General features: G+C 36.8%; 1 long non-coding RNA gene across 1 annotated transcript; it reads right to left on the bottom strand.

Annotated features, from left to right (window-relative positions):
• Positions 1-1,708: 1,708 nt before the first annotated feature.
• On the bottom strand, positions 1,709-2,621 carry LOC148783480 (uncharacterized). The gene is made up of 2 exons (XR_016044179.1): positions 2,097-2,621; positions 1,709-2,001 (listed from the first exon to the last, which is right to left on the bottom strand). It is a non-coding gene; the product is annotated as an uncharacterized LOC148783480 (long non-coding RNA).
• Between the last annotated feature and the right edge of the window lie 11,945 nt (positions 2,622-14,566).

Here is a 14,566-nt window from a genome sequence, read left to right as displayed (position 1 = left end):
GCTAGCATAATCCATGATCAGGATTTTAAAACACTAGAAAATAGTCATTGATGATGCTACAGTGGATCCTCAAACTTAACATCAAACAAATCCTTCCAAGCAAGTCATTTTCCATCGTAGTGTTTTAAAACCCTGAGATTTTTTATCACGATCACCGATCTGAGTGAGAATTAGTTAGGACCGAACCAATTCTAAGATAGTATAGGTCCCTATGTGGTTCCCCCAAAACCTGCCCATATATTTCTTTTTTTTTTTTTTAAAGCTTATTTTATGTTATTTTAGGTCTCCTCTAAATCACCACTCTATAAAACCCTATTTCAATTTCATTTATTTTTTAATTGTTTTGGTCCACTGACTAAGATCAATAGAGAAGAAACTAGCGATCCGACGCATATATGTGGGGGAACGATCTGCCCCACCACCCCAATCTGGGTTTCGAAACACTATTTATAAGAGAGTAAATGGATCTTTTTGCTCCCAAAAGACCATAGTACACATGCTATACATTTTATTCCCAAATGATAAATAATTAAAGTTTATATTGGATATTTACTCACAAAAATTTAAAGTTAATAGAATTTTTCTCAGTACGGAAGCCAGGTCTAATTGTCTCCAAATAAAAGCTAGAGACAACCAACACCACCCAAATGAGTTATGGGACTCAGTCTTGGACTACAATTTTCAATTTTCAAGTACCTCTTACCTTTGTCCAAATGAAATATTATTATTAATCTAGGGAATGTGCCACCTCAATTAATATATTCATCTTTAAGGTTTTAGTTGTAAAGTGGTAAGAGAAATTCATAGGAAGGTCCTAGGATTCATGACCATGTGGTTCAATGTGAAACCCACCCCTCTCTAGAAATTGTGATCCATGACCATGTGATACAAATGATATGATCTCTCTCTGTCTCTCTCTAGAAATTGTGATTCATGACCATTTGATTCAATGTGAACCCCTCTCTCTCTGTAGAAATTGTGAATCGAGACCTTTGATTCAATGTGAACCTCGCTCTCTCTCTCTAGGAATTGTGACTCATGACCATTTGATTCAATGTGGACCCCTCTATCCTCTCTCTAGAAATTGTGACTCATGACCATTCGATTCAATGTGAACCCCTCTCTCCTCTCCCTAGAAATTGTGACTCATGACCATTTGATTCAATGTGAACCTCTCTCTCTCTCTCTCTCTCTCTCTCTCCCAACAATGATAATATTGGTAATAAAAGAGATATGGAATGATAATATTGGTAATAAAAGAGATATGGAAAAAGTTTATATAAGGATGCTACCTTATAATGTAGAATTACGGATGCCCCTAAAAAATCTATCGAAAAAGGTAGTTTTAATGTTGAAAAACCCTTTGATTGATTATCTCGACATCGAGATGTATGGTTGTAAAAAATTAAAAGATTTTAAGTCTCAAAAATAGTGTATTTTACAACATACTATCTACGTCGTCCATTTTCAAGATTTTCATATGTTTATAGATTTACTTAATTTTAACCATTTTTAAAATTTAAAATTTTATAATTAGATATAAAAATAGATTTTGACATAATCCTAAAAACATTTTACATCAACATTATATACCATGATAAAATTTAAAAGTGCACCATACCTCTACACCTGCGGATGCATCCGTATACAAACTGCACCCTAAAAGATATTAACTGATAGCAACAAATTTAAACATATGGACAGTGTCTTAAAGAAATTCATCTCTGTACAGGCATAACAAACTCACTATTACATCTTCTCTCTCTAGAATTTCTCATGCCACATTTTGCCAAAATCACAAAAGAAAAAAATTACAAATTAAAAAAACCAAAACAAAAATGTCACCCTACATGAACTCAAATTCTTTTTCTCTAAAAAGATAAAAAATGCCCTATATTTTCCTTAAAAGAGAGAAAAAGAGAGGGGAGAGAGATTGTTAGGGATCAGTTCCCCTTGCCAAAGCACCAGAGCTCCCTTCCGCAATCGGACCGCGGCTTCGACCTGCTACGACAAAATTTTCTATCTATTTCAGGATTTTTCTGCTCCGAAAAAACCAATTTTTCACAAGAAGAAGGATTTTGGGTTGCGGTCGTTACTTGTTCTGTGTCGGGTTCGGTATACTTGGCGGGACGTTCCTGAAGCTCGCCTCCGCTTGCTTTATCGGCATCTTCTTCCTTTTCTCCAACCCCTCCAATGCTGATTTCTCTCTCATCAATGGTGCAAGTTTGGGTACTGGTACACCTTCTCTCATGATCCTCTCTTTCTCTCTCATGATTTTAGCATTCTCTCTCATAACTCTTGCATGGCATAGAGTTAGAGAGCTGAGAGAATGTAGAATTAGGAAGACAAGAACACAACCTAGAGCTTTGCAACTGTAATTGGCCTTCATGACTTCTTTCTCTCTCTACCTTCCAAAATTCTAGAGAGAGAGATGGTTTAGAGAGGTTGAGGGGTTAGATTTATAAGTGTTTTTGCCATGCAGTTGAATAAACTTTTTGTGGGGCTTTGGGGTATTGCTTTTTTATGGGCTTGAAGCAGGTGGTCATGTGATTATCTTTGACTGTTACACTTTCTCTCTCTAATTTGGAATTAATTTAGGGAGGTCATGTGACTAGGCACGTGAAGAGTGAGAGAGGTTAGTTACATGGGCTTAGAGTACTATTGCCATATCATGTTTTTTTTTTTTTCTTTAGAATATTAACTCTCCTATCAAATTCATATTTTTTAAAGTGCACCTAAGTGTAGCCTAAAGGAAATGCTATTTTTTTTGTTTCAACTGGTTCTCTCTCTCTAAGCCTGCAAGTGTCGACTGGTTCTCTCTCTCTTCACTTGCTCAATTGGGTGGTACTTTTCCGGTCTTTTGTTTTTGGGATGAAATTTTTATAAGGCTTAGATTTTATGAAAACCAAATAAAATCTCAGCAATAGAAAATATCCATGATGGCTCTAAAATAATTTTTAACATAATAAAAATTTTCAACTCAAAAAATATAAAATTTTGTGGATCTTTGAACACTTATTTTTTAGGGCGAAATAAATAGTCTGGATAAATTTTTAAACTATATAATATTTTTGGAATTTGAAATCCCAATTTTGTCACAACTATAATATTCAGGTTGAGATGACTAAGGTAAAAGTTTTTCAATGCTTGAATTATAATTTTCGATGAGTTATAGGATGAGGCCTTACTTATTTTGATATTTTGATAAGACTACAGCCCTTTCAAACCATTTTGATTTTGGTTGGAATATGTGCCACCTAAATAAGGCCTCACCTCAAATTCTCATCTCCAAAGCACTTTTGGTTTTAGAAATCTGATGGTTCTAAAATCAATTTCCAACATTGACAACAAAAATTTGAAACTTAAAAAATCGTACAGATCTTGCTGATCTTTGAACACTTGTTAAAATATTTACTATTTTTAGAGTTTAAAATCTTTTTTTTTTTTTTTTCACAAGCATAATGTTCAAACCATTTCTTTCTCTCCCCCCAAAGAGCAACAAGTACTAACTCTTATTGTCTCTCTCTCTCTAATTAGTTATTCAACTTATTTTAACTGCCATGGTGAATTTTCAAAAGAGGCTCTAAATTTGATAAGATATGTAACATGTGTCTCAGCTTTGAACATATCTTCCACTTGTGGGTGTGTGTGTTTGTGATTCTACGGCTCTGTTCTGCTGTTTCTGAGGAACCCACCACCCAAATCTGATACATTTGAGTTTTAAAAGTTGTGGGCTTTTTCTATTTTGAAAGTAGTTCAATACAAAATAAAACTTGTTCTCTTCTATGATTTATGTGTCAAAAGCTGCAAACCACAATTATTAATCATCTCACACCATCTTCTAAGATGAAGCGTCTCTCTCTCTCTCACAAACACACTGAAACACACACACAAACACCCACATACACACACCCATGTCTTGCAAGATCAATAGGTCTCTCTCTCTAACACACACACGCGCAGGCACATTCTTAATATGTAAGATGCTTGCTTCTCTCTTTCTATCTCTTCTCTCTTTTATGCATGCACCCAAGCACACACACTATGAAGTGTTTGATGCTTGCGCACATAGCATGTTTGCGCAGGAGCATACTGCACGAACACTCTATCGAGGAAAAGAGTAACTTGGCACTTGGGAGATTTTTTTTTTTTTTTTTTTAATTTCAAGAATAAAATTTGGATTCTAAGTCTTAAATTTTAGACCCAACCCTATGAAAATTTGAAAGTTCTTGTTTAATCTTAGGTTACTAACTTTTTTTAAGTACATAAGGGTTTCATTTCTTTTTCTTTGGGGATACGAATTGGGTTCTAGAGGTTACGTTCCCACAATTTGAGGTCTTATAAATACTTTGTTTTTGGGTAATTCAGTGGGGAAAACTCCCCAGGCCCTACCCATTTTTTTAAGTAGATTAGGAGTTAGCTTTTTAAAAGTATTAATAATATGGTGTTAGCGGTAGCAATAGAAACCACAACATGGTAATTATGGTGTGGGGTGCTACTACCACAATCCAAACTCCTTTCTCAGGTCTAAAAAATATTTCTTATATGAATTATACTTACTATAGCAAATACACAGTATGTTCCTGCAGGAGCAGAAAATCTTTTCACCTCTCGTACACAAAGAGTTTAAGGTGTGTGCTTATGACTCCCTATTCTCACCACACACCCACCCCACAAAGCCAAAGATGAATCCCTTCCTCCCTCTCTCTTCTCTCTCTCTCCCTCTCTCTCTCTCTCTCTTTAAGACAGCGTTTGACTGCTCAATTCAAGTGCCGAGTACTCGGTTTGCCCCCTGGTGGGCCCGAGTTACCCCGAGTTGGGTGATTCACTCACAGATATTAAAAAAAATTAAAAAAAAGACCAAAAAATAAGAATTTTATTTTATATATACATATTTTTTGTGTTTTCTATCATTTTAAAAAAAATTGAGAAGTGTTTGGGCTATAAATATTTATTTTCACATTTTCACATCTTTTTAGATTATATCGAAAATACTCTCAATCACAAGTTGATTTTTTAAAATCTTACTACTTTTTTTTACCTCATTTAGAAGTGTTTTGCTTATTCTTATTTTAAACATATATTTTCTATGTTTTTGCATTTTTTGTTTTTATAAATTGTTTTTTGTTGTTACAGTACTCGAAACGACCTGGGCCGAATTACTCGGCCTAGGCTCCTACACTAAGCTTGGGCCTAGACCGAGTTCTTGGTCTGAGTCGACCTAACACTGCTCTAATGCTATAAGAGACCGCATAAGACAACAGACTCCACAGAGCCCAAACTGAATGCGTCTCCCTCTCACGCCAACACACATGGACACCTTCATAGGACGTGTGAATGCTTTTCTCTCTTTCCCTCTTGCATGGTCAATAAGGAAAACATATTAATTTACATATACATATATTTCTATTTCTATTGCTGACGTTAGGGCTGACGTAGCTTGAATGAGGATTTTGTCATGTTTTGTTGAGTTTAAAAAGCACAAAAAGTGAGGAGATGGCCTGGTTTTGTGAGTTGGATTCAAGTGGAGATTTGGAGTCTTCCTTTTGGATCATCTTTCTTGTACTTTCTTACATAGCACATGCAAATTATTTCCATGGAATTCAATTTTCAATGGGAGAAATTTATAAAAATATATAGGTGGGACTTGCTTATGCACATGTATGTACAAGAGAAAGATTGTGTTCTATTTTTGTTCTCTCATTTTTTAGAGGATGTGGCTTGTATAAGACACCCCCCTCATAGAAATAAGGAGAATTTCTAGAATTTACTTGGAGATGTAAATTTTAGAAATTTCAGTGTTGGAGTACTTATGTTATCTTGCAAATTTATTTTATCATTGGTTATGGAATTTAAAATTTCATTAATAGTATAAATCGAAAAGATCTATAAATAATTGAAACTCTTGAAAATAAAAGGTCAAATAACTTGTTACAAGATGCACTATTTTTATGATTTGAAATTCTTTTTCTTCGTATCCACACATCTTGAAGTCCAGAGGATCAATTGAAGGGTTCCCCAACATCGGAACACTCTCTTCTAGAGGGTTTTTTAGGAGCACCTTAGTTCAATAGTATAAGTTTTGAAACTTTATATAAACTTTCTCCTTTTCTGAAAACACCTTTCATAGTAGAATTGTCGAGATGGCAATAGGCCAATCGAATCACCTAGCTCGGATGACTTAGCAATGCATAACCTGGGTTTAGCCGCTCTGCCTAAGGATCTAGCCCAAGTAGGGCTGGCAATGGGCCAAGCAGTTCATCGTGGCCCTAAGAACTAGGGCTTTAGACATGTCTCAAGTCAAGTTTTGGCTCGAACTACAGTACGGCCAGCCCGGTCCTGTGTTTTCCTTTTTCTTTTCTTTTTTTGACTCTATTAGGCTCAGAATGGGCTAGAGCCCCATTCAGGCCAAGACAGAGTTGGCCTATAAAATCCTCAATAGGGCCACGACCAAGGCCAACGCTGCCCATCTCCAACCCTAAGTATAAGCTTGAAATCTTGGCGGTAGCCGCACCTTGCTTTCATATGTTTTTTATGAACTTAGAAATAAATAAATAATATTTATTAGCCCCGACCAACCCATGCTAGTTCCAGCCACATTAATAGGGCGGGGACGGGCTACCTAGCCGCTAGGGCATATTTGGCCTAGGACAAGCTCGGCCAACCCATGCCAGCCCTTTAGAATTTTGGGGTGGCTTGGGTTGGACTCGCCCTTGCCCGTCACCACTTACGTTATCAATATCGGACTAAACTATCCAGTCCAACTGGTACTTTGGCTAGTCGAATTGGCCAGTTTTGACTGGTCACATCGGTTAAATAGAGTTGGAATTTGTTTATGAAATATTTTATATTTTAAATAAAGGACAAGTTTATATAAGGTTGCAACCTTAAAATGTAGAATCACATATGCACCTAAAAAATCTATCGGAAAGGTTGTTTTAATGTCGAAAAACCCTCGAATTGATCATCTCGAGATCGAGATATATGAATATTAAAAAAAATAAAAATTTGAGTCCCAAAAATAGTGCATCTTGCAGATCATAATCTAGACCGTCCATTTTCAAGATTTTCATATGTTTTTAGATCTACTTGAATTTAACCATTTTTGGAGTTTAACAATTTCTAATTAGATATGAAAATAGATTTTAAGATAATCCTAAGAATTTTTTACAACAAAATTACATGTTAAGATAAAATTTGGAGGTGCGCCTTAATTGGATTGTTTAAGGTTGCAACCTTATAGAAACCACACCTTTTAAATAATAATTTTTATTTATTTATTTTTAAAAATATGTACAACCGGTTCAATTGTCGATGAGACTAGTTTTGATAGCTCTTTGACACACCCTGGGGCCCTCTTAGTTCATGAAGGATAAAGAATCCTTCTTGCTTTCATTTGTTGTTTAGGTCCTCTTTTAGTAGACTCAAATGGAATCCAATGTAGCATATAGCATGAGCTATTATTTAATGCCATGCAGTCAAGCAACATGATATATAAACATTCTATAACAAAAACTAAGAACTAGATGCATTCCAAGCCAATCATACTCCATTTTTTTTGTGGTCCCAATCCTATCTTTTTACTACAATTGGTCATAAGATGATCCATATCTCATGGGAGCTATTCTACTAATAAACACGATTATAATCCATACAAGGGAAATAAATTGCAGACCGTTTGCTCCCTTCATGTGGATCTATGCGATAAAGAAGGGATTTGCTTTGTCAAATGGCACATGAGAATGTATTTAGCTACACTGACACTTGGGAGTAGTCCTTTTTATCACTTTGCCATTCTCCTCCCTTTAGAGTTGCTGTATGGCTCATGTGACTGTATTTAGCAGCGTAGGAAAGATCGAGTCGGGCTGACTAATTGGTCATGGTTTGAGCAGATTAGTCGGGCCGAGTCCGACTAAGTCGGCTCAACTAGTGCCAAGTTTTATAAGGTTAAAAAAAATAGGGGTAAAAAAGTTTTCGAAAATTTTATAAGAAAATTGTAAAAAATGTTTAGATGTTATAAGTATTGTTTCTTTATATTATCACATAAAATAAGTGATTTCTTTATATTATCACATAAAATAAGTGAAGCAAAAAAAATATTACAGGCATAATTGGATTCCAGACAATATTTTGAGGTACCCGAGACAATACTTTTTTAGTGAACAAGTTATTGAGGGAAATTACATATTACTTTATAGTAAAAAATACTACTAAAAAATAGTAAGATGAACCAACGACAGGTTTCGGGATTTTCTTGAGTTTCGTTATCAGGGTTGGCTAGGACAAAAATCACCGCTAAGACCGGAGGAGTCTGTACAACAATAATATCTCATTGTCAAATAGGAATATTACTCCGTTAAGTTCTCAGACCATAGTCACCTAGACTTTAAAACTATCCATGCTTATCGCCTCCTTGGCCTGTATTTTGCCCCTCATCGGCATTGTGATCATCTTGAATAATTAGCCTACGGTGCCCCGCCACCTATGCGTTTCTGTCCATGGGTTTAGTTGCTATGCTTGGCTCTCTCGACTTCTTCCCAAACCAATATAAGCCCCTCTTCCTCCCCAATGGAGGTCTTAGTACCTTATGACACTTCGCACTTTACGACTGTTGGCTCAAGCTAACCATCTCACATTACCCCATCATCATCGTTGTTGCCCTTATTGAAGTCGTCATCGTCTTCCTCCATGTCTTTTGTTGCTTCCGCCGCATTCCCCTTGTCAATTGCCGGAATGTTATCGTTGTCATTCATGTCCCCAACCAATTCTTCGAAGAACTCCTGATCTAGCATTACCTACATGTCAACAAGCCTGTGGAGGCCCGCAAAGTCCATTATTGGACTTTTAACATGCATTTTCCATAACACGGCAGAAATCACTCGATTTTTTTTAATAAATCGTTGATTAGTTTTACAAATCGGTCGATTAGTGCCAATTATTATATAAATTGACCAATTTGTACAGTAAATCGGCCAATTAGTGCACTATAGGGGAATGTCCCAAAGGGTCGCCTATGAAATTGGGACCACTCGGGCTTGACCAGTGTCTCAGTCCGAATTAATCGGTCGACTTAAAAATGGTCCGCCGGCTTTTCCAACACTAGTATTTAGCTACGCGCGCTAGCATACCCTCGTGGGAGCATATACTGTACAACAACTCCCTCGGGTAAAAGAGATACTTACGAGAAATTCTTTTGTTTGAAATTTTGGGATCCATCTAAGTACCACTAGGTGATTATTTCAAAAAGAAAGTTGTAGTCTAAGTTCTTGAACATCTAGATCTTTCTCAAAAAAAAATTGGACAATTCTTGTGTAATCTTGGAATGTCATTTTTCTAGGCACGAGTTTTTTTTTTTTTTTTCTTTGAGATTGGTCACTACGTTTTGCAGATTATATCCCCCATATTTCAGATCCCTCTTCATTCTCTCTCTCTCTCTCTCCACTTTGAACAATTTTTTTTTTTTTTTTTTAACAATACTTTGAATACTCTCTTTAGTGGATTTGCTTTGTCACTTGGGAAGTGTAATCCTTTTGATCACTTTGGCGTACTCTCTCTCTCTCTCCACCTCCAATGCTTTCTCTCTCTCTTCACATTGGATACTTTCTCTCTCCTCTCCACTTTAAATATTCCCTCTCTTCTCTTCACTTGGAGTGCTCCCTCTTGTCTCTCCACTTTGAATACTCTCTCTCTCTCTCTACATGGGGTCAAACAAACACGCAGGCAGTTTCTCTAGTCAAATGTATCATGTGGGTTAGTTGAGCTGCATTGGCCTCTGGGTCTTTGGACTTAATTTCTTCACCATTTAGAGTAGGTTTTGCTGGAACATGGGTCTATGGCTCTAGATTAATCTTTCACCCTTTTGAGTCTCCATATGGGGGGATTTTCTAGTGAAATGGGTCATGTCGAATTCTTGTGCTCGCTAGATTGATACTCCTTAGTCATTCTCTCTTAGCCTCTCTCTCTCTCTCTAGATTGATTCCTCTTAGTCATTCTCTCTTTCTAAGAGGGAATTTCCATCGAATGGGTCGTGTGCAGGGGTGCGAATCGGGTAGGGTGGACCCGTGATCGGCAGAAGTTGACCTGACGGGGACTTAGACCGAGTTTGGATCCAGCCGATTCTAGTCAAGTCTCAGTTAAACCAACTACATATGTGTAATGATGGAACATGTTAAGCTTGCCATCATCATAATCCAAACTTTATCTTATTTAGTTGAAGTTGAACTATATGAATTATATTCTTCCATTTTTCTCTATCTAGGGCCATAATCTCAATAAAACCAAAAGTCACTATATCTTTTCTTGCTGCTATTCATGTCGTTTTGAGCATTCTCTTTGTTCTTTTAAAGCCTTCCACTTGAACCAAATCACACGTCCTGTTGTAATAGGTCTATACTACACATAGCCAACCTACCTAAGTCTACGTTCTTTTATTTTATTGCCTACGCAACCATAGCTAAGTTCCCTTGTATGCATTCATTTTGAATTCTATCCTTTCTTGTCTTACTACTCATCCATCTCAATATCATCATCGTAGCTATATTCATCCTATGAATCTATTGTTCCTTGACCGCCCAATATTCTGTCTCATAAAGCATGATTGATCTTATAGTTGTCTTATAAAACTTCCCCTTTAGTCTCAATGGTATGCGGCGATCACATAAAACTTAACCCGATTTGATGCCTACTGAGGCTGGTCATTATTTCAATTTAAACTTTGTTTTAAGAAGATGCACCTCAAATTTTGAGGGACATATTCACCTAAACTAGACACCCTAAAAAATAAAAGAGATAAAAAAAAGGCTAAATCATAACCCCCCTGCCTGCAAAAGCTAGCAATCCATATGGTTCAATATGGACCATTAGTTTACACTTCCATTCGCCCTTGGACTAATAAAGTGTATGTGTGTGGCTAAAGATATAATCAGCAGGATACGTAAGAAGCAGTATATGCTTAACAACCCAAATTCAATCCGAGTGATCAAACAACTACAATGGCATATTTAACTAGGATCACCAGGAAATTTTGATTGTGCGCACTCCCTTAGGGCATGCCTAAATAATAAAAAAAGTAATCCACTAAAATAAAATGACTAAAGTTATCCTTGCAATGGTCATCGATAAGGTGGGGGTATTTTGGTTATATTTTAATAATCATTTTTTTGTATTTTTCTTAGGTGAGCCAAGTGAGCTGCACATATCCTCCAAATTTCTGAAAAATCCTAATATAGCTCTAAAATAATAAGATTGATCGTGAATTTCCCTTTGTAAAATAAAAAGTGTACCTATAAGAGGAAAAGGAAAGGGATATGCACTAAACTCTGAACTTCAAGAGATGGCAAATAAAATACAAGCTAAAATGCCTAATTTTATGACCTGAGCCCTTGTAAACTCCATTTTTGGACATTCCTCTCCCAAACAACCAATCTCCACTTCTAAACGATAATCGACTATATTAGGATTATATACTATGAAACTATTTACTTTGGTACAGGCAGGTCACAATCACTTTTAGCCACTCAATGTGAAAGCCAACAGTTTAGGTATGTCACACAATTTTAGAAGTTCTATTGTAAGCTTTGTACCCAATTAATCATATATCCTTAGTCATCTGATTTCACATTTAATGATCAATAGTGATTGTGACCTCATCATCACCATCATCATTAGAGCCTTTTCCCAATTATTTGGTGTCGGCTACATAAATCTCAGTCCACTATTTTGCTCTATCAAGGGTTATACCCTCAATGAGGCCATAAGTCCCCAGATATTTTTCACTACGTCCAACCATGTCCTTTCGGGCCTACCCTTTGCTCATGACCAGCCCACTTAAGTTTGCTTTCTTTGTGCTATACATGACCAGTCCACTTAAGTTTGCTTTCTCTAATCTTATCGCCTATTGGAACCACACATAAGTTCTCCCGCATGTACTCATTTTGAATTCTATCACGCATCCAATGAGTATGTTGTTTCTTTACCGCCCAATATTCTGCCCCATAAAGCAAAGTTGATATCACAACTATCCTATAGAATTTTCTCTTCAGCTATATTAGTATGCGGCGATCACAAAAAATTCTAGTAGCACATCTCCACTCCGCCCACCCAGCTCTAATTCTATATGCGCCTCGTTGTGCTAAACACAAATTTTCATATTGTGTACTCTTCCAAAAAATTTCCACTGACTTCCTTGAACCCACTTCTCTTGGTTAGTCCTTTTTTTTCACATGCAGTAGGCTGCATTTGAAGTTCAAACCCATTGCTAGATTGTTAACAGACTTGAAAGAGCTCCCATGGATTCAAAACCCAATAAATTTTCAGAGATGACCACTGATTCAAAACCCTGTAACTTTGCAGAGGTCATAACCAATGTAGAATTTGAAGGAGCTCCCATGGACCCAAATTGCCAGAATGTTTCAGAAGAATTCATCAAGGTAACAATAACGAGATCTCAGTGCCATATAATGTCAAAGAAACATGAATTTATAATGAAAATTGAAAGAAATCCAATGAACTGATAACGCTAGATTGTTTCAGGTGCATGTGTGAGCTTATTCCAATGTTACTGAACCAAATGGGCCACAAATTTGAAGCACAACAAATTAAGAGTTCATAAAATTCTTGAATTAGGGTTTGGGAAGTGATATAGATTTTATGTAAAAAAGTGGCTTATCGTACGTAGTAAATGGATAGAGAGCTTCAATGAAGCAGAGGAAGAAGAAAGAGAGACATAAAGCTTTAAACCAGAAGACAGTACTTCGTCGGATATAGGTTATCAGTCATGCAATGATGCCATGTCCAGCCATCTGTGGCTGGACTATTGGCAAGGAAAGCATTTTCTGGCGACCCAACTTGGTTTGATGAAGAATTTGAAGATGAGATGATTGATAGGGCCCAATTTAAGTCTGGGTTCTCTTCTTGCTTTAGCCACAATTGTGATTTTTGGCAAGATATTTGACCAAAGGTTGGTTGCGAAGAGGCTTTCTTCACAAGTGGATTAAATGGTTTAAAGGAGATCTATGGTCCTATTTTCATTTTGAACAGGAAGACAGGCAAATTGGCACTGCCCCATCCAGTAGGCCTCGTTCAATCTTGCAGATTTCACCTAAACATGAATCACTTAAAGGACCCATCTCACAGCAGAAGGAAATATATATAAATTTCTATGGGAAAAGAGGGATTTGAATAAACTGCCGGTCAACCCCAAAGCAAAGCCGGCAAAGCAGGCGTAGAGGGGGTTTCAACTCTCAGCTCCTTGCAATAGCCTTAGAGCTGGGTCGTTTGTTAGGTCAAGAAAACCTCCTCCTTGGGCCATCCTCCTTGGACACTTCCTTCCTTTTGGCTTGGGGGAGCTAGTTTCCTATTCATGGGAAATAAATAAGAAGTGTACGCAGCAAAACAAGGCCCTGAATGAATAAAAGCTCTAACAAAAAAAACCTGCAATGGTGTTTGTAGAAAGGTCGTCATTCACCTTGCCTTTCCGTCAAGGCGTAGTTGACTCTTGAGAACTAGGACTGGGAGAGAGAGACCAAGGCTGTTACAGACACTTGGCTTTGTGGGGTTAAATTCGATTAGAGGGAAGGCACGCTTGCTTACTCTCCTAGAAGGAGGCATTCGTCTGCGTAGGAAGGCCTACCACTACATGAGAGGTTTTTGAGCCTTTAGCTTCACTGCTCAAAGCTCTGTACTTCGGTGTTCAAAGGCTGAAAGTTGCTTGCCTAGCAATCAAGTATGGCTTTGCCTTTCTGCTAGTGTGCCCAAATAGCAACATAAACAATGGAGAACCAGATTCTTTTGGATTCTTCTTCTTGTTTAACCATTGGTTACATCAATTTAGGGACTTTATCTGCTTAAATGTTTGAGTAGATACACGTGAAGTTTGAAAATATCTATGGCACTTCCAAAATATCAATGATCTCAGTTAATTGTGGCATAACAATGATGTCTTGCTCCTCATCACAAAATGGAATATTAGTAAAACGTTGGATTTGGTTCTCTTCAAGCAGTTTGGGGAGCATTTGAGTAAACCGCAGCCCCAACCCTTCTAAACAAATCACATGGAGGTTAGGGTATCCGATTAATCTAAATTCTTGAAATGCTTAATCAAAATTCTTGAATGTAAACTAAAGTTGTAACCTAAATTCTTGAATGTTGGATTGTATTAGAAGAAATACCTCAATCTAAAATCTTGAACAGAATATTGATTTCACTAGAAAAGCATGTCAAATGTTTTTCCTCTTCAAAACCCCAATTTTAAATTGTTGAGAAAAATTGAAATTGCATAGAATTCGTTTAGAGGTTTTAAGTTTGACTTCTAGAGCTTTGAGAAAACAAATAATTGATATTTTTTAGAATTTCTTAAATTGGAGAGTTTGAAAAAAGAATACATATTAGAGAATTTTTAAATTGGAGAGTTTGTAAATTTTTTATCAAGGATTTTTCTGGAGAATTTTAATGATATGGTATTGATGGGGTTGCCCTAGGCCATCAGCCTTCTTGATCATCGATTGATCCCATCCAGGTACGTTTTCTCTCTCTACTTCATCTCCCTTTTCTAGCACTATCATAGCCG

This window comes from Amborella trichopoda, chromosome 1 (genome assembly GCF_054954075.1).
Source record: "Amborella trichopoda isolate Santa Cruz 75 chromosome 1, AtrichopodaSantaCruz75HAP2 v2.0, whole genome shotgun sequence".
Lineage (NCBI taxonomy): Eukaryota > Viridiplantae > Streptophyta > Magnoliopsida > Amborellales > Amborellaceae > Amborella > Amborella trichopoda.
Note: the sequence above shows the minus strand (reverse complement) of the source record. Positions and strands in the feature narration are given on the sequence as shown.